The sequence below is a fragment of the Meleagris gallopavo genome, chromosome 2 (assembly GCF_000146605.3).
Source record: "Meleagris gallopavo isolate NT-WF06-2002-E0010 breed Aviagen turkey brand Nicholas breeding stock chromosome 2, Turkey_5.1, whole genome shotgun sequence".
NCBI lineage: Eukaryota > Metazoa > Chordata > Aves > Galliformes > Phasianidae > Meleagris > Meleagris gallopavo.
This window is the reverse complement of record NC_015012.2, coordinates 88,828,068-88,851,687: the sequence shown is the minus strand read 5'-3', so window position 1 is coordinate 88,851,687 and position 23,620 is coordinate 88,828,068. Positions and strand designations below refer to the sequence as shown.

At 37.3% G+C, this 23,620-nt stretch overlaps 1 long non-coding RNA gene across 2 annotated transcripts; it reads left to right on the top strand.

Annotated features, from left to right (window-relative positions):
* The first annotated feature begins 977 nt into the window (after positions 1 to 977).
* LOC104909950 lies at positions 978 to 10,857 on the top strand. Of its 2 annotated transcripts, XR_002112475.1 has the most exons (5): positions 978 to 1,053; positions 2,035 to 2,179; positions 7,363 to 7,439; positions 9,028 to 9,075; positions 9,528 to 10,857. It is a non-coding gene; the product is annotated as an uncharacterized LOC104909950 (long non-coding RNA). The 2 variants fall into 2 exon arrangements; XR_792701.2 differs by lacking the exon at positions 7,363 to 7,439 and having other exon boundaries at positions 9,528 to 10,855.
* Positions 10,858 to 23,620: the final 12,763 nt, after the last annotated feature.

Sequence of the window (23,620 nt, the reverse complement as noted above, 5' to 3'; positions counted from 1 at the left end):
ATCTACACAAATTCCATTTAACTTAGACATCTAACATCTAACTGTGCATTATTGCTGGTAAAGGTTTCACCAGAACTCCAAGTGCGTACATGTCCCCCATAGCCTAGGTGGAATAGTCAGGGAGGTATCTGCACTGCACATTTAAATACAGCCACATGGAGAGTGGCAGAAATCTGTGAAACATCAGATCATTTCACAGCAGCACAGACAATCCTGAGCATTCCCTTAGTCTCCCGGAGACTGTCTTGCCATAAGTGCATAGTTTTCATTTTGAGATAACCACAATCTAGAAGTGCAGTAGTGAAATGTTTCTGTGAAATAGATTTTAACTAAATAAAAGTTATGATGACTTTTCTGCGCTTAATTTTTTTTTGTCTGCATACTAATATGCAAGGATATAAGAAATAAAAATTGGGATATTGATAAAATAAATCCAAAATGTTGAATTTATTTAATTGTCAAAAATCTGGCCCCACATTAGTAGTAGGAAAAGTGTTTTACCTTCTGAAAAGTACAGTTTCTAAGGAAAACTAACAGGTTCATAAAGTCTATCAGAATTGAAGAATCTTCAAGTTTTTTCTTAGTTTATTGGAACTTCAAAGGGGAGCATTACAACTGTATCAGTACAGCACAGTGCCTAGCCTAATTAGTCCCAGCATCTGCTTCTATAATATTAAGCTGAGAAGAGTAAAGGAATAATACTGAGCACGTGTACCCAGCTGTGCAGCGTGCAGTTCCTTGTATGGTTTTGGCATGGGGTCAACCAGCATTCTTTCAGATAAACCCTAAAACATATACAAGGTTCTGTATACATGAGTGTATGCAAACTGTTGAGTCACAGCCTGAACCACTGATTGAGCACCTGGGGAAAGGACCAGGTCAGCCCTGGGAGCACAGGTGAAGGCAATTCAGCTGTGTAACCAGAAGTGGTGAAGCCTGGCTGCACCACTCCTAGAACCCCATTTAAGAGCTGACTGCGGATGGGGAAGGTTCTCTCTTGGGAGATCTGTCTTCTGTGGGGTCTTTCCTGCAACCCTAGATCTTTGGATAGAGGTGAGCATTCCTGCTCTGTTTGCTTCTTTTCCCATTTTCTCCATGATGATGTTTCTAACAGTGAGGGAGTATTCTTAACAGGCATTTTGTCGTGTTACTGTGTTCTGATAAATAGGAGAGTCTAGCTGTACTGATGCTGTGTATTATTTAGCCCAAAAGCTAGATAATGGGAAAGAAAACAGTCCAGAACCATCATGGAAATAGATAGTGAGTCTCTGCTATGGCTGTGTTGCCTTTGAGGCCCAAACCAGTATCTCTTTCCCATGCACTGTGGTACTGCTTCTCTATTCCTTCAGGTTTGTTTTCTTTAGTTTATACTGTACTATCTAGCCCCACCGTGAGTTGTCTAAATTCTTTCTGGCTATTCATCTCTCTCTCTCTCTGTTTCAGTTTCTTATGCACAAACTGTGCACTATAGCCACTCTATGCTCCACTCTTACTTTTAACTATCAAGTTATTATCTCAGTTTTTTGAGTGGAACTTATCTGCTAAAAAAACTTAGTTAATTGTGTGCCAATTTGATACCTTTTAGAAGCTAGCAGCACACAGGATGAAATGGGATTCTTTAGTTCCTTAAGGAAAGCACTGAGAAATCACAGACAAGTAATTGTATCATTTTTTTCATAAATTTATCAAGCTGACAATTACTATAAGCTTGTATGTGTCCTCACTGCTCCAAGGGGAAGATTACTCCAGAACTTTACTTTGTGATTATCAAAGCATTCTGATGCAAAGTGAGAATTTCACTTGTCTGTTTGCTCATGTTCTACTAGTATTTGTTATTATGTTAGCTAGTATAGTTCCCTGTTTCCCATTTGGTTATTTACTGACTGCTGTAGTTTTAAAGTCAAACTCTGCAAGGCCTTACACTTTGTTGCTTAAAGACACTGAACTGTACATTTACTCAATCTTTGTGTGAACAAATTCCATTGGTTCTTGACTTATTATTTTCTAATTATATTTATTCACATTCATCATCAGTTTGCTCCACTATAGGCTTGTGCTGGGTTGCTCTTCAGCTTACTTTTCTGCTTCATGAGCTACATCCTTGGGCTGTGTGTAGACATGGAATGGAAGTGTCTGAAGGCTCAAGATGGATAGTGCAGGAGGCTGCATAGTACATAAGGTAAAAGGGATCATAATATTAGCAAAACATGATCTCTTATCATCTGATGTCTGGAACAACAGAAATGAGATTACTGCTGGTTTGAAACTGTAGAAAGGAGGGGATCTGGGATGCAAAAGCAGATATGAGACCTGGGATGCAAGATAAAAATTGCATTGATTATGCTTCAATTATTTTTCCAGTAGCTGTTTACAACTAGTGTAACATTCTTTTAGGTTTTAAGCATTTGTATTGCTTCATCTGATTTTCGTTTCTAAATTGTAGCTTAATTTCCAACAAACAGATTTCTGTTTCTCTACTAAATAATGCATGGCAGAACTAGCTGAACATTTGCCTTCATTCCCCAACAAATCTTAGAATGCCATCTGATCTTAGGGGGGAAAAAAAACCAGAAACTTTGCATTTAGGGTTCATGAAATGTTCCATTATTTTTTCATAAGAAAATTACCAAGACTTCTTATCGTCCTACTTTTGGAAATAGTGTACCATATGCAGAATAAGGCAGAACATTTCCCTTTTTCCTGTTTGTTACTCCACACACAATTCTAGAATATACATTTTTGTAATGTAGTTCTCTTCAGTAATGACACTTCCATATTATCCAGTGAAACCCCAGGATAATCTTTTTTCTTTAATAACAGATTTAATCAAGTTAAAAATATGATAGCAAATATAGAAGTTCCTCACAGTAAATTACCCCTCCACCCCCTGTTTTTAGCAGTTTATTAGAATGGAATAAAATGGAATAAACACAGCAGATCCCTGTAAATAAAGTTACCACAAATAGAAATATCTATAGAGTATAATGCAGTGTTTCACAGACATAAGAAAAAGGTACCAACTCTCTTGCTGTAGTAGTGGGGGTACTATGGTTACCCATATTGAAAATGCATAGCAGTTCATTCCCAGGCAGTTAGGTTAGGTCCTTGGGATGAGAAAAACAAACAAATTAGACAGGAGAGAAGAACCTGCACCAAAATTTATACACTGCATGTAATATGAACATTAGTGCATGTCATGTGCCTGGGAATTAGGCTTTGCTCATGCTGAGTACAAGAGCACAGAACGTACACATTTTATTGCTTTGCACAGACAGAGAAGGCTGCTTTCTGTACCTGATTTGCCATCCCTATATTTTGTCATGCAGTTCTGTCTACAGTCATGGATATCACCTGTGCTCCAAAACTGGAAACTAGGCAGAGTGACACAGTTAACTCCCATGCTGAGTATGACTACGTGTACTGTGCACGGCATCAGGAAATTAGAGAAAGAATAATTCTTTGTTTGGGATAAAAGAGCATAGAAGGAACAACTGAATTATCATGTAGCAGAAAAAAGTGCTAGTAAAATACATTCTGGTTAGTTATCATCTACCCAGCTGGCTGTCTAGTTGGTACTGCTAATAACTAAAAGATAGACCATGACAGATATTTTCCCTGTTGCATGTGTTCTGCCTTCCTAAATGGCTTTTTCATGGTCGGTTAAAAAAAAAAAAAGCATTTAGGGTATGCTAACAAGGATTGAGGTGCACAACTATCACAAGTTTTATTTGTTAGCCAAAACAACAGGGAAATATGCTGCTTTAGTCAAAAGAGATGTAGCTTTAATTAGAAATTGGTGCCACTCTAAGTCAAAGAAAATATAACTACACTTGGTGTTGCATAAGTATGCCTTTCTGCATTTTCTTGTTTGACACGTAGGCTTGTGATACTATGTGGATTCCTCTTTCTCCATCAAGGCTTGGTCTGGGCAGACTGTACTATTACATGACCTAGTATTCGGGAAATAAGTTGTCGGAAGAGAATTCCAGGGATAAAACTGAACTATTGATATTGGTATCAAAATTATCTATTTTAGCATATGGTTACAAAGCATATGGTTACAAAGCAAATAGGGATTTCAGTGATGCAGAAGGAAAAGATTTTTGAATATTTAGCAGATCTGCAACTTGAACATTCTTTGATTTGACAAAGAGGTGAAAATAAGTGACAGTTGGCCATAAATGTGTTAAGAAATATATGGTAATAACTACATGGTAACTTATACTGCTTTTCATCTGTAGATCTCAAAGTTTGCAAAAGAAGGTCATGACAATATCAAAGATAATTGCAGTTTATTCAAATGTCACTGAATGCAAGATTTGTCACCTTTATGTTCTACAAAGTGACTTGTGAAGTACTGTAGGGAATTGCCTTGTGAATGAAACAATTCAAAAGACAAAAAAAACCTCACAAAAATATTGCAAATTATTTAAAGTTGTTACTCACAGACTTTGTGTAGTTTTTTTATATGCCATAGAATTCTTGATTAATATTGTTACTTTCTAAGACATTAAACTCTTGAAATATAAATTAAAATAGTCTTTCCCCATATTGGACACACTTGGATCCAGCTGACTTCAATGACCCCAACTTGGGGCATGGCTGGGCCTTGTAGCCAAGATGGAAGTGCATTTGGGAAAAAATATATTTAAGAAAGGGTAAAAATGCTTCACAGACAGGGAAGAAGGGAAGAAAAAGTGAGATACAGTGCAAACAACAAGGTCACAGAAGAAGAGAGAAAATATTGTTTTAATATTTTTATTTGTTTCTAATACCCTAATCTTGTCAATAAATTTTGTCCAAATTCAGACTATTTTATTCACAATAGTAACTTGTAAACTCTCTTCATGTCTTTTCTTAAACTAGTGAGTTTAATGCTATTTTCTCCCCACTGTTCTGCTGATAATAAGTGGGTGAGCAGCTGGGTGGGCTAAGCTATTGTTAGTGCAGGGTAAGGAAAAGTTAATTTCACCTGAGATTATGTATTACATAATAGATGTAAAGCCTGACTTTACATAGTCTTCCCCTACAGTCAAAAAAAGGAAAGAAAATCAACCCTGCAGCTGCTCTTATTGCTCTGTTGAACAGACCAGATCAGGCTTACATGCACTTAAGAATGGAATGCAGGCAACATTCCACCTCCAGCTTTGTTTTAGTCTGCACAACTTGTCTTGTCCAAGAGGATTTGGCACATGCTCTGGTCTTGAGTCATTCTAGCTGGTGCATCTGCCCCAGATGAAGACTTAAATCCTGACAGATAAATTGTGTTGGAGCTGGAGACCATATGCTTCTAATCTCTGTGCTACAAGGGTGGACTTGGTGAACTGCATTAGGGTCCTGGGTCTGGGGAAATTTTTCCAAAGTCCAGAGCAGACTCTTTTAGAGTCTTAGCTCAGATTTTCTGGGGATTTGCTGAGCTGAGAGTGTTTCTGTCAAAGCAGTTCCAACAGCTTTAGTGAATGACATTCATACAAAAAGGGAGTAAAATGGTTTCACATCCTCTGAAGTATTAAAGTATCTTCCAGACATCCAGGCTGCTTGTCATTTTTTTTCCCTACAGTATGTACCTACAAGTGCCAAAAAAAATCTTTTTCAACAGAAGTCGGAACAGAAATAAAGTGCAGAATTGTAGGGCCTCAATGTAACAAAGTATTTGACAGTAATAAAGACTCAGGAATAAATAGAATTGTTAGCAATGGATTAATTTATTTAGCATGTAACTGAGCTTTCTATTCAGCAACTCTCAGCAATCTTTATCACTTACAAATGTGCTTGACAGTTAACTACTATTTTACTACAGTGAAAACCCAACTGGTTCAAGGACCAAGATATGTACTTTTCAATTATAGCTGTTATGCAAGTTATTTAATCTATCATCAGAGTAAGATAGTAAAAAATAAGATCTGTAAACATTCTGTATCAGAATAGCATACAAAAAATGGGGCATTTTTGTAAGGGACTAAAGATTAATTCAAACCTGCCGACTGAGGGATGCTGCCAGTTAGTATTTAACACAGGGATTTCTGGATTGTTTTCTCTTTTTTTTTTTTAATGCTTGTCAAGTAATTTCTTCCTATGCAAAGCATTCCCACACACACATGCCCTGATTCAGGAGGGCAAAACCAGTTTGTTTTTTGCCCTATGTACCTTTAATTTTTTTTAATACAAGCCTTTTAATACTAATTTTCTAAAAGCCAAACTCACCTTTTTTTTTTTTCCTCCCCTGCCATGCACACTGTAGAATAAAATAGAAAGTCAAAGTTGTCTCAGATGGGGCTGCACTTCACTTCTCTTGGTCAGCTCATGTAAGTCACTTTATTGTGTGAGGCAAGATATTCTCTGATTGAAAACTGACCTCCTTGTTCTGATTCTCTGTGAAATCTCAGTGTGATTTTGTTTGTTAATTTAGTTGGCATTAGCTGTTCTGCTGGGTGCTTCCCAAACATGAAAAAATATTCTGTAGTCTGTTCCATTCTTTGCCATCTCTCACACTAGAGCTGAAATAACTATACTGGGATTTGCAATGGGATATAGTACTCATAAAGACACTGCTTAATTTTGAATGAAGTTCTGTAATCAGTTCTTGCTATGAGGGGTCATGAAGGATACTCCAATCTTTAGTGAATGTATGGAGAACTTCTGAGTTTGCTTTATAGAGATTACATCAAAAGGCAACTGAAATTCAAACTCTATATTAGGGGAAGTGGTATTACCCTTAGTACTTGGTTTCTGAAATCTTCACTTCAGTATCGCAGTCTTTCATATTTACACAGCAGTTTGTCTGCTTTTTTGTATACAGCTGAAGTTGTAGGTCTTCAAACATTGGTGATTATTGCTTTTTTTTTAGGGTTTTTTTTTTACATCCTGTATTAAAAGACAAGGATTGAATTATAATGTATCTCAAACTTAAGGCAGCAAGTCCTAAGTTTGCGAGGTCAGAGGATTTCTGGAAAACAAGTCATGTTATTTTTCTGTATGTTCTTTGTTTCAGAATTCTTAGAATATCATACCTTTGATAGTATTTAGACTGAGATATATTGCATAAATATTTTTTATTATATTCAGTAGCACAAATCAGTCAGTAATGCTGAACTAGTATTGAAGTTATAAGTAAAGAAAATCTTAAGATATTGAACTATTTGATTTATAGTTTAGTAGTACAGAGCATCATACCTGTACAGCAGTTGCCACGGAAAAATATGAATATTGATATAAAAATTGAATTATTCATTAGTTTGTCTACTATATAATAGTGTTAATCGTATGATGGAACTTTTAGATTAAATACTTACTGTGCAAAATAGAGGAAAAACTAAGACCAGAAAAAATAATTTTTCATTGACTTTCTCTGCTGATTCTTAGACATTCATGCAATTTCTAACTTGGCCACTGAAGTGATAGAAACCTTTACATTGGACTCAGTTATTTTTTGGCTCATGGTAAGTCATTAGCCCATTGTGTGTACACAATTGGACAAAATGCAGATTTTTTTTTAATGCCAAACTTTTGCTTAGATTTAAGTGTACACTTCACTGCTTTCCTAACAAAGAAGGTCTTGCTATTAGTGATTTTTCTCTGACAAATCCTATGACCCTTTGGTACTATTTGTCTTTGACAGTTTTAATGTTTAGGAGTTGGTTGATTGGAAATCTCAGTTTTCAGTATTACAGAGAAAACTGCTATAACATCTAACTCTTTACATTCTAAGATGATTTCTATGTGTTCCTTACTAACACTATTCTCCTCTGGTCTGTTTTTCAGATTAATTTGCATTATTTGACTTTATATGTTGCCTGGTACTATTTGTATTTAATATTTACTAGCTTGATATAAATTTGCAGACAGCTGAAATCTGCTTTTGATTGTTTCCCTGTGGAAAATGCCTTCAGGGCTTTTTCCAATGTCTGTTTCATTAGTAGGTATTTCAAACCCTGTGGCACTTGCAAAGTGTGTTTTTCAGAGCTGTCATAATAAGCATTTGGTTCCTGGTACTCAGTTTCTTCCATTAATCTTTTGACTAAAAAGTATCTTTTTTCTAATTTTGCTTATCTCAAATTTCTAAATGTTAAGCCTCTGCTTTATGTTCTTTAATCAGTTTTCCTAGTCAGCTAGAACAGTCAGGCAATGTAAGACCGTTACTGTGTATGTGTCCAGCCCACAAAGCACAACTAGCCCTGACTGTCCCTGTGTACACTAGGGCTTATTACATACTGCTCTTGACCCAGAGCTCATGTCAGCTCTGAGGTCACCAGTAGGGTTGGTGTGCAGCTCCCCACAGCCTTGCCCTACCAAGCCAGGTACACATGCAAGCCCAAGACCTGGCCTGACTTGGCCTGTTCTCATCCCTATTGGAATGTCTGGGGCTGCCCCAGTGCCCCCAGCTGCCTTACTCCTTGTTGGGGCAGTGGGATGAGGCCTGGTGCTGTGACAGCCATGGGGAGACCCCTCTCCACACGTTGAGATCCATGTTGCACCCTGAGGAACTTCTGACTCTCTGCAAAGCAGCCTAAGTCTTTGCTGAGGCAATAACCAAATCTACAACACTGTCTCAGAATCTTACAGAAGGAGAGGTCTACAAGATTTTAAGATCTGAATTTTAAATCTAATTGTTAGCTCCCAACACCTTCAAAGGGTAAAATAAATGATGTGCTTGACCTATTTATAACTGTGTGTCAGTACGTCATCCTTGATCTTTAGTTATCTGTCTGGAACTGGTACCAGAACTCTCCCATTTCTTAGTTCCTTCCCAACTAATAAAAAGCAAACTATCAGCCATCCAGTGATGAGTGCTTTTTGTTGTGTGGCATAAAATATCATTTTGGGTTAAAGGGTTGCTGAACTGAACAGGGAGAACTGACTCAAGCTACAGTGCTGCAGAGGTTAGAAGCTGCTAGATGTCCATACCAACAAGAAGATTCAAAATACTAAGGATGATCAGAGAAAGGAAAAAAAAAACAAAAAACAAAAAACAATTACTAAAAATATTCAGCAGAAGATGTATTTGTCTTGCTCTCTGTTTTCATGCAGTGTTCCTGTAACAAGCAGGACTGAACAGGACAGAAGCCTTCTTGGGAGGTAAGGTTGCTCTTTCTTTTCACAGCTTCTCAAGCACAGAAGGTCACAAGCAATCAAAGAGGCATAGCAGGGAGGTAGGGATTTGCACTTAATACAGACACTGACAAATTACTAGAAAGGGATGGAAATATTTCAAATAGAGGGGATCAGAGAAGATTGTGCAGATTTTGCTGCGCTTTGAGAGATCTTGGAGTTAGTCAGGTGAAGTCAACTCTGCAAGTAGACGTTCGCAAGAAAAGGATGCATAACCAAAAGACAGCATGGTATAAAATTACAAAGTATTCAGAATTTAACTGATACAATTCCTTTGAGTATTTTTTTGACATAATGGTGAAGCATGATAGTTTATATTATTTAAAAAAAAAAATCTCAAAACAAAACTGGAACAACAGCAACAAAAAAAAAATGCTAAGTTGTCTTTTTTGAATATAAAAGCCATTCATGTCTTCCAGAATATCAAGAAGCAGGCCCTGCTGAGCTGCCTCAAACCTACAGGCAGAGAAAGGGACAGCTGAAGTTGCTCAGGGACATCCTGGAGTGTTGAGCTGAGGATAGCGTTCAACCTGACAAAAGCCAAGGCAGCTCTTTCAGGAGGACCCACAGACATTTGGTCTGCATATCAATGGAAGAATGTCAATGATTATCATCCTCTTAAAAGACGGGAAGAGAGCTGTGCAGGCACTGAAGCAAACAGAAGAAAAGTGGGCAATATGGTAACATTAAACTGAATTTTATAACAAGATCAAATGGCTGACTAACATAAGAATCACAGAATCGTAGAATTATAGGGTTGGAAGTGAACTCTAGAGATTGAGTCCAACCCCCTTGTAAAGCAGGTTCCCTACAGAAGGTTGCACAGACAGCATCTGGATCATCTGGATAGGTCTTGAATATCTCTAGTGAAGGAGGCTCCACAACCACTCTAAGAAATCTGTTCCAGTGGTCTGTCACTCTAACAGGAAAGATCTTCTTGCATTAGTATGGAACTTCATATGTTCCAGTTTCTACCTCTTGCTCCTTGTTCTATTGTTGCACAACATCGAAAAGAGTCCACCCCCATCAACTTGATTCCTGCACTTTAGGTGTTTACAAACAGTTACGAGATCCCCTCTTAGCCTTACCTTCTCCAAACTGAGGAATTCTATGTCTCTCAGCTTTTCCTTCTACAGGAGGTAGTCCAGGCTCCTAATCATCTTTGTGGACTCTTTCTAGAAGATTTTTGAACTGAGGAGCCCACAGCTGGACACAATATTCCAGATGTGTCCTCACCCAGGACATGAGTTTGAAAGCCATGTTATTAATTGCAATTACCTCCTTAAAAGTGTCTTGAAAAGATACTATCACAAATTGTTTCCTCTTGCTATTTTCCAGAGAGAACATAGAACCAAGCCATAAAGAGTAGTTGAGAATGCCTGTATTAAGCATTCACCAAACTGATTTTATAGTACATATTATTGATATAATCCATAAGTCTTCCTTCTTCGTAGTTAAGTGGACAAAGAGCACTTATCTTTTTGAAATGTTAGAAATGTTAAATTACATGTAATATGGTTTAAGAATAGCTAATCCCTGTTGAAATATTAACTGTTAAAATCTCATGTGGAATGATTCTTACTTTATGAATTCAGACTGAGTGATGTATAACTTATCTAGAGGAATGCAAATGAATACTGTCTATTAAACTGGAGAATCATAATATATAAACTGCAATAAAATGAATTAATGTAAAAATCATTCTATTGAGTAGCGCAAACATATTTATTCCTCATCTTAGAAAGAGATTGAAGTATCTAATGTGACAATTCTGCCCAGAAACTTCAGTTCCTTGCAGAATTACACTATCCCTGTGGTTGAAAGAGATCACTAGAGAATGTGTAGTCCAACACTCCCTGCTCAGATTTGGGTACAATAGAGTATATTCCAGTGGATCAGATCTAGCCAACATGAGTTCATGAAGGGCAGGTCCAAACTTGACCAACCAATATAAAATAATAACAAATAAAATTAAAACAAAGATAAAAAGAAAGACAATAGCACAACATCAAATTATCTTTTTTTGAATATAAAACCATTCTGGTCTTCTATGATATCACTGCAATAAACAGAACCTCTGTATTCTAGAAATATTTTTGAAGTGAAAAGAATTAGCATAATTGAGCAATCATGGAATCACAAGGTTGAAAAGGACCTACAAGATCATCTAGTCCAACCATCCTCCCATCACTGTTGTTACCACCAGCCACTACACCATATCTCGTAGCTCCTCATCCAGACACCTCTTGAACACTGCCATTGACAGTGACTCCACGACCTCTCTGGGCAGACCATTCCAGTGCCTGACCACTCTCTGAGAGAAAAAGTTTTTCCTTATGTCCAACCTAAACCTCCTCTGGTACAACTTGCGACCGTTTCCTCAGGTCCTGTTTGTTGCCTGGGAGAAGAGGCCAAACCCCTCCTTATCACCACCTCCCTTCAGGAAGTTGTAGAGTAATTTAATAATATTAATAATTAATTTATCTTTGGTATTATTTTGTCTGCAGAGGAAACATCTTGTTTATATTGGAAAAAATTGTTGCATTTTATATGCTAGATTATTTCAGTTTGCAGTATAAACTGAACTGCAGTGAACTGAGTATGTCTTTGTAGGCTATTGCAACTTAAAATTAGTTCTTAAAGACCTAATAACACTTATTGCTTTAATTAAACCTAATGAAATTAGGATATTTCAGTGAAATTTTATTTTAAGTATATTAGTTGTTTATCCACAGCTGACAAGGATAAATGAGTTCTGCTCACAGCGCTGTTTAACTGCATTGATCCACACTAAAAAGACTAATATAAGTTATACCAGTATATGCTGTGGGCTGAAATGTGGAAGTAAATATAAGATTAGAAGGTTAGCTAAGAACTTTAACAATTTCTATAGAGTTTTCTTTTGAAGTTGTGAGCAATGCAAATAAGTACTAAAATGATTCTTTGCTTACATCATAACAAAGATTATATTTTTCTCCAGTAAATGTGATTCTGTAACACACATCTTGAAATGTCAGTAGCCAGTTGAGATGGAGAGGTAACAAGCAAAAAGTATATATTAATTTTGCTTCCTTACGTCTGGCAGGAGCAAGGAGAAACATTAGGAATAATTGATAGTGATGGGATGAGAGAGATAAAAAGAGATGGACTGGGAAATATTTAATGACTCTTTGTGGTATTACATCTGTCACACTTTTTGTGCTACATTAAAGTTTCATTATTTTCATATTTCTTGTGTTCATATTTTCCCATCCCCTTCTTTCTGCTAAATTTACCAAGTAATGCAATGTAGATAATAAGAGCTATTGCTGCAAATGTCATTGAATCTGTTACTGGAACTGAACAAAGTACCTCAGCCGTGCATTCCTTTTCATAATACATTTTCAATTAGTGGCTCTAGAATTCTATACAATATAGAATTTTTTTTCCTTAATAATGATGTACAATGCAGTGCACTCTTAAAAGAAATGGGAAGCCTTTCACTATGCAACTATTAATAGCCTGAATCAATTTCATTTGTCCAAAGAAAATGATTGCATAAGTCTGTTTGCTGTAGTTTATTTCTCTAAGGGCTTGTCTTCTACAGACTTTTAAAACAAATGGATTAACATTGCTCAATTGAGAGATAACAGATTTATGTAACTGGTGGGATTTATTTTTCCCTTGTTTCAGGCTTCTATCTTATACTTCTGTTCTTTTACTATTTACAGCCTACACATGCAGCACAATGTTTTAATCTTTCCAAAGAACATAACCTCTCTTTTAAGACTCTTTAAAACTTACGTGTTCCTGGATTTGCAAGATACTCTTCTCCTCTGATTCTTCAGTCATTCCAGATAGTTCAGCACCAGTGCCAAAAGCCCATTTGTATCTCCACGTGCCTAAAATTGTGGAGAATTTTGGGCCTCTCACAAGAGACACGTTCCCACCAGTCAACATTATGAGTAATTCGCCTATGCACCATGGCTAGCTGGATCTTGCCCCAAACCACTCCAGTGACAGCAGTAGGCATCTCTTCTGTATGGTTTGAGGATACAGGTGTATTCAGGATATTGTAATCGGTGAGGCCTATGTGCTTGATGGGATAAGTTGTGTTAAGTTTCCTTTAAACACCTTTATCCATTTTACCGATGTCATTTACCTGGACTTGAGCAAGGCCTTTGACATGGTCCCCCACCACATCCTTATCTCCAAATTGGAGGGATGTGGATTTGATGGGTGGACCACTTGATGGATAAAAAACTGGTTGAAAGACTGCAGACAGAGGGTGGTCATCAATGGCTCTATGTCCAGGTGGAGGCTGGCAACGAGCGGCGTCCCCCAGGGGTCTGTCTTGGGGCCGGTGCTCTTTAACATCTTTATCAATGAAATCGATGATGGAATCGAGTGCACCCTCAGCAAGTTTGCTGACAACACCAAGCTGAGTGGTGCGGTTGACACAGTGGGAGGAAGGGATGCCATTCAGAGGGACCTCAACAGGCAAGAAAGGTGGGCCCAGGTGAATCTGATGAGGTTCAGCATGGTAAAGTGCAAAGTTTTGCACTTGGGCCGGAGGAATCCCAGACGTCCATACAGTCTGGAAGAAGCGGTCCTTGAGAGTACCCCTGCAGAGGAGGACCTGGAGGTCTTGATAGATGAAAAACTTAACATGAGCCAGCAGTGTGCGCTTGCCGCTCGGAAGGCAAATGGTATCCTGGGCTCCATCAGATGAGGGGTGGCCAGCAGGGACAGGGAGGTGATTGTCCCCCTCTACTCTGCTCTTGTGAGGCCCCATCTGGAGTACTGCGTCCAGGTCTGGAGCCCCCAGTACAAGAAAGACGGAGTTGTTGGAGAGGGTCCAGAGGAGGACCATGAAGATGATCAGGGGACTGGAACATCTCCCCTTCAAAGACAGGCTGAGGGAGCTGGGCTTGTTCAGCCTGGAGAAAAGAAGGCTGCAGGGTGACCTCATTGCATCCTTTCAGTACCTACAAGGAACCTACAAACAGGAGGGGAACCAACTCTTTGAAAGGGTAGATAACAGCAGGACAAGGGGAAATGGTTTTAAGTTGAGGGAGGGGAGATTTAGGTTGGATGTCAGGGGGAAATTCTTTACAGAGAGAGTGATGAGGTGCTGGAACAGGCTGCCCAGAGAGGTTGTGGATGCCCCGTCCCTGGAGGTGTTCTAAGACCAGACTGGATGGAGCCCTGGCAGCTTGGTCTAGTATTAAATGTGGATGTTGGTGGCCCTGCAAGTGACAGGGGGGTTGGAGTTTCATGATCCTTGAGGTCCCTTCTGACCCTGGCCATTCTGTGATTCTGTGATTCTGTGATCCTCTGCCTGGCCAAAGGAAGGACAGAGCATCCTCATTGTAAGGAGATGATTTTACAAAACTGACTAAGCTGTTGTTTATAAGGTGATCTTGAAGTGTGGAGTGGCTTAGAGCTTTCTTTGGTGATTTCTTCTTCCTTCAGTTGCTCCTTGATCTGTCATCTCTCTCCTTGGCTTGTGCTACTGGCTTGACAGTTGGACTTTCATGCCACTTTTCCATTTCTTCTATAGGATCTTGGAGTAATCTTCAAAATTTCCCTCACCCTTTGCGGTGAGTTTTCAACTCTTTTGAACTTGAACTTCAAGTGCTCCAGTGTTTCTGAAAACTGCAATCTCAAATGCAGTTTTTGCTCTTCCCATCAATGCATAACATGCATTTTCATAAATTCTCGGATGGGATTTTGTTGACCAGTGCAATTTCAAGTTTGGATGCTGGATGCATCATTCTTTTTCTAGTCCTGTAAAAATTATGGCTACCCACAGTCCTTATACTGATCTTCAAAAACCTCTGGCTTTTAAAACAGTATAACTGCTTTAGTAGAGTTGGATCTTATTTTTAATTCCGCAGCTTGAAACAAGACTGTGGTTATTGACCTTCAAGGATTACTAAAACTTATTCAGATTTTTGCCAGAAGATGTCATTGTGAAGAATTTATAGAACTTGGTCTGTGGGATACATTTGTACTCATTAGCATTTCTCAGTATGTTACGTTTCATTGTTATCTATGCTATCCACGTGCTTTCAGTTTTAATGATAGGCAGACGTTCATAAAACTCACATTAAAAAAATTATGCTTCATTTGAGACAGCACATGCCAAGATTTGTGGCATTTTGGTTCTGCTGGTAGCTTTCTCTTTCGAGATTATGCTTGTTTTCCTAAGATTTTAAAATTTCTGATGAAAACGTCTACAATTTCTAATAATATTTCTGTTAAATCTTCTAACCATGGCAGGATTTTTGAGACCCTAATGGGCTTCTATTTATTACTGGAGTTATTGGTTAGATTTTATCCTGTGAAAGGAAAATTGATTTATTGCATAAATAATACTGTATATATATTATATATTCATCAGGACTTGTAGTGAAACTGAAATGCATATTAAAGAAGTGCAATTAATAAATGGAACAGTGCACTTCACTGCCAACAGGATCTAAAATAACTCAGAATTCTTCTCTCAGCTTAGATAAGTAGAAGGCTGAATGAGATAATGGCATTGGAGGCAGAAATCCAGACTGGTACTCCCAGATAATGCTTTTTCCTCCTCTTCTTCTTCCCCCCTCCCCCCAGACAAAGCAAAAAGAAAAAAGGCTCTTTTCTTGTTGATAATTATGAAGTGTGACTCCTTCAGTGATCAGCTGCAGACAGCTTGCTATTATCTCAAATATTTAATCTGGAGATGCTCTGAAATGTGAAAATACATCCTACGTGTAAGTGCCTTTTTAACAGAGAAGAGAAAGCAGCACCCAGAACTCATGAAAACTGTACTAGTCATGTTCAGCCATAGAAGCCGTACAGTTACTGACACATATTCAGGTCATAGCTTTTTTTTACAATTGGAATAGCTCAGTTGGTAGGGACTTATAAAGATCATCAAGTCAACTGCCTGACCAATTTAGGACTAACCAAAAGTTAGTGTAATACTGAGAGCATTATCCAAAAGCCTATTGAATCAGAACAAAAAGGGGGAAAAACATTCTCTTATGCATAATAGCTAACATTTTAGATTTCAATATAAGTGAAGCACATTCAATTTTTAAAAATGTCCAAATTTGGACAATAATGTTTTGTAGTTTTCATAGCTAAAGAAGTGTTTCTGCATTGTTATTCACAGACATGTCTGTTGACATGTGCTTATTTTCTTTGGGAATTATGATTTTTAAATGGTGGGTTTTTTGAAAATAAGAGAACAAATCAGGTGTTGCCTTGTAATTTACAGTAGGCCTGGCTATAGAAACTCTTCTGTTCATAAGAGAGATGTGTAACAAACCTGTCTTTAGAAATCCATCTTTTCTCTCAGCATTTGATTATTCTACTATTTTGTTTTTCTGTTGACGCTTTCCATATGTGTTTACCTGTTCTGCGAGATAAACACTGAGGATAGTGGATGCAGAGAAAGACTTTTGTAGCAAAGGTGATTCTACAGACTGTATATAGAACTTTGTGCCTGCACAGCAGATGGAAGCACTGATTCCTTACAGTCACAAACTGGTATAATGTATAAAAGTTTTTCATATTAATTTTTATTTTTTACCCCTGAAGATTAACCTGCTTTATTTTTCTTATACTTGTCTCCATGGTTCATCTCAGGTCAGACTGAAAATTCAAAACGTCTACACAAACCGAAGAGCTCCCCCAATTTTCAGAGACTGTAATTTCATTTCTGTCAGAAATCATTTTTAGTTAGCCTATTTTTAACTACTACAGATGGAAATAAAATGGATGTGAAGAAGAGACATTCATTAGCAAGTAAGTATTCAAGGATTAGAATAGTCTGTCTGATTCACAAAGCAGAAATGGCACTTAGTATCGAAGTTTCCTTCCAGACGAAATCACCAAAGGCTGCAGTGAAGTCTAAGCCTGCTGGTTGCAAAATTGGAAATTGGTTTCCTGGGGCTCTCTGTAAACTCTTCATTACTTTACTCAATCATGGTTCATTAGCAAGTTAACAGACAGAAGACCAGCACACATTGAGATATGTTCAGAGCCAGCTCTTCCATCTCCTTGAACATCACTTAAAACTTGAATGTCACAGCAAATTAGATATTGTGTCAAACTGCATCTTCTAGTCAGCTGTGGTACGGACAGCACACAGATCATAGCCACTTAACCTCTTGATATTGTCAGGTGCTTTTTATCATGCATTTCAAGGAGTACCACATGGGTTTTGATTCAAAGTGACTCTGATGGAACAAACAAAAGATTTCAAAAGGCACATGTGAAAGAAAGAAGTTAAAAACCAAGTTAATGTTTTCATGTAAAATGGATTTAATGTCTCTTATTAACTGAAACCTAATTTGCTAGAAGAAAACATGTATGGATGACATAATTGCGGTTAAATGGAAAGCTAAAAAAAGTTGTTAGGTTTCTGGAAACGTTCACATTTTAACTACAATATAATTTTGAATTACAGCTGAGTGCCAATTAACTAGAACCCTACCTGAGTGCCTGAGTCTGTTTCCTATTAACTACAGTTGTGTTTTTCTGTTGTGTTTCTCTATAGTTTAACCTGAATTTCTAGAAAAATATTTACTTTAATTAGTTGATGTCACTGAAATTAACTCTATAAAAACTATTGGGGAATTAAAATGCTTCTGTGCGGCTGTTACTTGAATAATCTTTTCATGTTATAATTTTTATGAGCTGTCATGAAATTGGGAAAAGAAATGCAAAATGGGTACAAATTGAAGCAAACTGCTGGAAATTACCTACTGAGTTTATAGTTTCTTTAATACAATCATTTATAGTTTGCAGGGTTAGTGGGAACAGCTAGCAACACTTGATTTTGTCCCATTGCAGCAGGTGCAGATAATTTCAATAGCCTGCATTCAAGCTTTCTAATGATGATGCCCTGACTCATGATTCGAATCATTTGCTAACTAGAGGTGCCAGATCCTAATTCCCTATAGTAAAGAGAAGGCAGTCCTTGCAATGCCCCAAATAGGAAGAACAGTAGCTATAAGCATCTTATGGGAGTGCTGTGACTACTTGACGTTGACTCAACAGGAAGACTTAACAGCATGGTTACTCATTGCTCTTCTGAATGTCAGTGTTTTTGCATCTCATTTGCTGCATTAGGTCATGTCAATACGGTTACGAAGGTGATTGAGTTGATTTTTTATTTGTTTCTTAGCTAGGAGTTATGACAAATGCTTAACACACTCCAGACAAGGACCAATTACTTCTTGTGTCTCTTTGTGAGTGAGTTCAGCTTTCCTTTTCTGGACCTACCCAATGGAGCATTGTTTTTGCTTTCAGGTAGTACAGTTCAGTGGACCACTGGGCTTGTGTTTGGGAGTTCTGTTGGCTCTGTCTGTTTAATAATAGATGGTCTACTTCTAGGAGAATGAGCTTCAGGTTAGAGTCTGAATGGGTGCTATGATACACTGTAAAATTGTGATCTTTCAGTTATTTGTATAGAGCCCTGGCCAGGACATGCTATAGTTCCTTTTGAAACTTGGAGCTCGGATCCTCCTTTTCCAAGAATTAGAGCAGGGAACAGTTGTGTGTTTCCGTATTTCCATTTCTCTCTGGGGTGCATGAAGGGATGCTTGAAAGTTGTTTTGTTCAGCTGATCCTTGACTCCTTGTAGTGAGCTGGGGATTGGCCTCTTGTCTCGTGTAACTAGTGATAGAACTGGAGAGAATGGCTTCAAGCTGCTCCAGGGGAGATTTAGGCTAGACGTTAGGAAATAGTACTTTTCTGAAAGAGTGGTCAGCCACTGGAATGGGCTGCCTGGGGAGGTGGTGGAGTCACTGACCCTGGAGGTGTTCAAGGAACGTGTGGATTTTGTGTTGAGGGACATGGTTTAGTGAGTACTATTGGTGATGTGTGGATGGTTGGACTGGATGATCTTGAAGGTCTTTTCCAACCTTGGTGATTCTGTGATTCTTTCTTGCCTTTTCTTTGGCAGATCCTATTACTATCACACTTAGTGAACATATCATGGTTCTATTGCCAATGGCAATATGCCACTATTTTATATGCCACTTCCAGATGACTATTACTTATCATCACAGATTTGTTAAAATATGGCAAACTGCAGTTCAGAAAATATGTTACATACCTGTTGCCTAAGGGAAAAACAAAACGTTCTCATGCCATCATCTGTGTGATTTTCACATAGTGAATTTGTTGGTGTACACACATGCTCGTCTCTTTATGGGGTTCTGACATCTGTTTGAAGGATTATTATCAATTTACTCTGAAGACAATTGACAAGCTGAGGGTTGGTTATAAATATTAAGAATTTTGTTTTAAATATTATGAAAACAATCACTCTCTAATGTATTGTCAAGGTTTCAATTCCTCACAAATCTGACACAACGAAGTTTCAAATATTGTAATACATGTAAGTTAAAGATAAGTTAAAATAAAGCATGTGAGAGAGAATCATTAATACAGCATTGCATGGGAATCAGGTGCACTTGAATATCCATCCTCTCCCATTGCCAGGTCTGATAGCTATTAATATACTTTCATGAATATACACCTTAACAACACATGTTATCAGATAACCCATATAAACTCAGAATGAGAGATAAGTGGGTGAGGGCCATATCAGATAATGGAGAGTCAGGTTGTAGGGAGGTTCCTGGCAAAGATGCAGTAGCCAAGAAAGATGTTATAGGGACAAATGGTAGAGAGGGATGGAATACGCATCTTAGGGCTGAATTTAAAAGTTTATTTACACTATATAATCTATAATATATAATGTATGTGCTATGTGCTGGGAAATCTCCTCTTACATAAGTTCATTGATTAATTTTCAGTTCAGGTCTGTATTTTGATTAGTACTTTATTACCTAATGTAATTTCTGAGCAATATTTTGGAAAGTGCTTGATTTAAGATTTATGAATATGCATGAATAAAAAAGAATTTACATATGGAGTTCTGAAAATCATAGCTTTGTTCCTTCTCCACTGAAATTTGATTTTCTGACTATTGCATTGCTTTTGCTAGTCTTGTGTTACAGTAGAATGAAAGAGGTATTTTTTCTTTACTGTAAGGAATTAACCTTAATTAGATGAAAACTCATATGGCAAGATATCTACACTGAGTTCATTTTAGTATTGGATTAAGCTTAGAAATCCCATATAGGTCTCTCCTAAATTACTGTGTAAGCATTTATTAGGTTTCTGACAAAAAATTAATTTCAAACTATATATATAGATATTAGACAGGAATCCAACAACTTCTCAGTTCTCAGGAGTATGGACTACAGTAACCTGAGAAGACTATGTGTCTCATCGTTAAGATGATGCTACATCAGTCTTATTAAGAGGTTTTATCTTGGATTGGATTTATTCTAGCAGCCTTGACTGGATGTCCTTATCATGAATGTGGTTTTTAATTGCCCAAAGCAAGAATAGCAGCTTGGACTATTATGTTTTCCACCTTCAGGAGGCAATTAAGTACATTTGTTGTGCACCTAGAGCACAGGCTTCCAAAGCAAATGTTATCTGTGAGCATCAAGTGAACCTATTAATGCATTAAGTGTGGGTAGTGAGTGGTAAGTGAATGCTTCAATTCAGATCCTACTATTGCTTACAGCCTTTACAGTACAGTAAGCTCTGATTGACATGGATTGCTCTCTTATTTTCTGTATCATTTTCAATGTTTTGAAAAATTCTGTCATAAAAACTAGCCAGAAATTTTCCTGAATCTGCGGTTTTCTACCTGAGCATCTCCTAGGATTAACAGTACTAGGAGATTGTAGAATCATTGCTTGTGGAAAACAAGATAATAACTAGAAGTTTCAGCCAGCATGTCCATTATTAGTGTGAAACCAAGGAAAAATTACAGTTGACATAAATTCTTGGATAAGCATTAAGCTGAGGATAAATTTGCATAAGATGTTAGAGATCCTGTAGCTCTTAAAATAATATCCCTTATGCTCTGACCCCTTGCCCTTGTGGCCAATGTTCTCCAATTTAGCTAACACAAACACAAATTAATCCATGTTACTAAAAGTGTTGTTGGATGTAGAGGAGATATCAGCTGATGAGTGATTACTGTCACTGCACTTTGGGTATGTGGTGTAATTTATTCCTCTGGGAAGCACTCCTGCAATAAAACATAAAAAATATGAAAGCCTGCTTGAATAGGTGTTGTCCTGGCACAGAGCAATGATTCTCCAGACTGGTTGCTTTCCCCATTGTAGCAGTAGCCTCAGCTTGATAACAGCCAAATTGTTTACTGAATCTGAAAGTAACTTTATTTTATGAAATCTTAGATCACAAGACCAGGTTTTAGAATTCAGTATTAGCACAAATGGCCAATAATTTCTGAGGTTTTTATTTCACAATTCACTAGCTTATGTCTTGAACAAATGAACAATTAAACTCCTAATGGAAAATTCCATTTCCATCTCTGTATTACTTAAAGCAATCAGTTACCCTGCAGCTCGTTGCTTTTGCAAATTAAGGTGCTAAGCATGAAAACAGGTGACAAAATAAATCTTTTGCTGTATTAGGTGAATTCGTAGCTGAACTTGATATATGGAATGTGAAAAGAAGAGTAGCCCAATTCAGGAGGAATGCTTGCATAGTGCTGCTCACAAAGTTATATTCTTTGTTATGTAATTCAATTTCTGTTAGAGACCAATCCAGAAGGACATCAAAAGTGCACGCAACTATGGAAAAGAAAAAAAAAAAAAGTCTCCTTAAACATACTTTGTATCTTAGCAGAAATTATCTTAATTTACAAACCAAGATTGAATGTTACAATGATAGCTCCTCTCTTGACAACTGCTTAATGTTTACATTTACAGAAATAATTACAGCCATAATTATCACCAAAGCAACATAATGGAGATCCCTTGTTTCTTAGACAACACAGTTTTTATAAGTTCACTTCTGAGTAGGTCCTTGATGGCTATTATAACAGGATTAATCAAGTACTGTGGTTCATCATATCTCAGAGTGAGGCTACTCAGAAGGCTGCTGAGTTTTTTGGTTGCATTATATATGCACATGGTCAGATGATTTCCACTGCTGTGCCAGATCAGCAAGAGCATGGCTCTGGGTGATGAAGGGGAATGGCAAGGGTGACAGCTTTTTTTGTAGTGGGAAATCTCACCTTAGTGAATGGCATTTACTTTGGCCCGAAGTTCAGTCCTTCAACTTACTTTTGAAAATAAATAGTCCTTCAGTATCATCTACTGTAGCTGAAACATTAAACAGAAAACAGTAGTTGATATGTATGTTACTATATGAAAGCTCACATCTTAGACAAAACAGTATAGTTTTCATCTTATAATAATCAATTTGTCCTTTTGAGAATAATTTAAATATCAATTTACTGAAAATGCCGTTATAGCAGGGAGACAGTTTCTACTCAGTTTTTAAGAGTTGACTCTTCAACTGCTGTCTACTTTTTGTTAATTTGAGGAGCAAATTTTGAAGGGATTATAGAAAAATTCTGTATTCATGCTGAAGACGCTTTGTTATTAGATGAAAGGAAATGTGGCATAAATACAAACTAAAAAAAAAGAGAAGGCTAGAAATCCCTTTGCTTGAAAAAGAGCATTTGTATGTGAAAAAAGTATGCAGCCAAGCTTTGAAGTGTATTATGTAATTGGAACTTATGTCTTATGTAACATTAATTCATAAAGTTGAACACATAGCTGCCGCAGTGAAAGTTTCTTGTGTATTACTCCTCTTGATGTTCTGTTTCCTGAGAGAATCTGCCAGGCAAATCTGTTCTAAAGAGATCTTAAACCAGCAGCTCTGTTTACATAAGCGTCTGCTGGGTCTGTTCATGCTGCAGACTGCTTCCAGGATGTCTTGTTGTTGTGTGTTGAAAACACACCATATTCCCTGATACTTGACAGATAGGAATAAATCATGGTCTCTCTTGAGTTGTATGTTCTGTACAAAGAGACTTGGAATTCGTATTTGATGCATAATAACACTGTGTGAAATACTCATAAGAAAATCTAAAATAGCTTATAAATTAGCAGATTCAGCTATCAAGACAAGTCTGCTCACTCAGCTGAAAGGTCTGGCAAATTTAGTCCTTTCCTGAATTCAGGCAAAACGTGACATATGTTAATAGGGCTCAAGCAGGTTTGATCACAAGTCTCAAAGCAAATCATATGAGATGCTGTCCCTTGTAAAATAAAATGATTCCTTACTTTTAGTGTACACTTGTACATCTTGATTTTTCTGAATGTGTGTGTTCAGATTTTAAGTAGTAAAAGTTCACAGACACAGTCAGGTCATTGAATAATTTAATTTCTAAGGGAAGGGAAAAAATGTTGTTCTTATGGAGGAAACGCAAATGTATTTGTATAAAGCATTTTTTAAAAAAATTATTTAGGATCTTAGAGTAAGTGTCTTTGGCATTGCTATATACAGACCGCCATATGAAAATAATGTATGTAAGCTTTACAGCTGGAAGATAATACCATACGAAAATTTACTGGATTCTTTGGTTTTGTGGTTGATCTTCTATAAGGTGTAATGCAGTGGTACACTG